This window comes from Propithecus coquereli, unplaced genomic scaffold (genome assembly GCF_000956105.1).
Source record: "Propithecus coquereli isolate 6110/MARCELLA unplaced genomic scaffold, Pcoq_1.0 Scaffold30, whole genome shotgun sequence".
Taxonomy (NCBI): domain Eukaryota; kingdom Metazoa; phylum Chordata; class Mammalia; order Primates; family Indriidae; genus Propithecus; species Propithecus coquereli.
The window spans coordinates 7,493,475-7,494,083 of NW_012148619.1; positions in this window are offsets into that span (position 1 = coordinate 7,493,475).

Consider the following 609-nt stretch of genomic DNA (forward strand, 5'->3'; position numbering starts at 1 on the left):
AAATGGAAAGAAGAGAAATCCGTACTTTTTAATGGATATCTACTTTACTTTTTTTTTTCCTAAATGCACACAATGACATTTTGATTTACCATATAAACTGAAAAACCGGGAAAAAACCTATTATAGCTCAAAATGCAATATTTTTTGACTGCCGTTCAAATAGGTCTGGTTGCATTTGACATCACTTAATGACATACCAATAGAAGACACTGAGACAAGCCAGGCTGGAGACTTAGCCAAGAGGAAAGAACAAAGTGAATTTAATAAAGTTAATTTCTTTGTCTCTGTTCTGGCTATAGCATTTTATCAGCACCAACAAATGAAGAGCATCTAATTTGCATATTCATAAAACCAATGCCAGATAGGTAGGTTCATTGCACTAACACATTCATTTAACTATATTTAGAATCAATAAATAAAGATTGGTTACTTTGCATGTAAAATCACAGCAAAGGTGAAAACAGAACCAATCACAGGAAGGTACTTTCTCACAAGAGATCCTGTGCTTCCATAGTTCAATGGCACTTATTCCTGTGGCAAGGTGCAAGAAGTCTCTCCATTCTTCTTAAGCTTGAAGTCACTGGCTGAAGGCTCTAGACATTGCTCTAA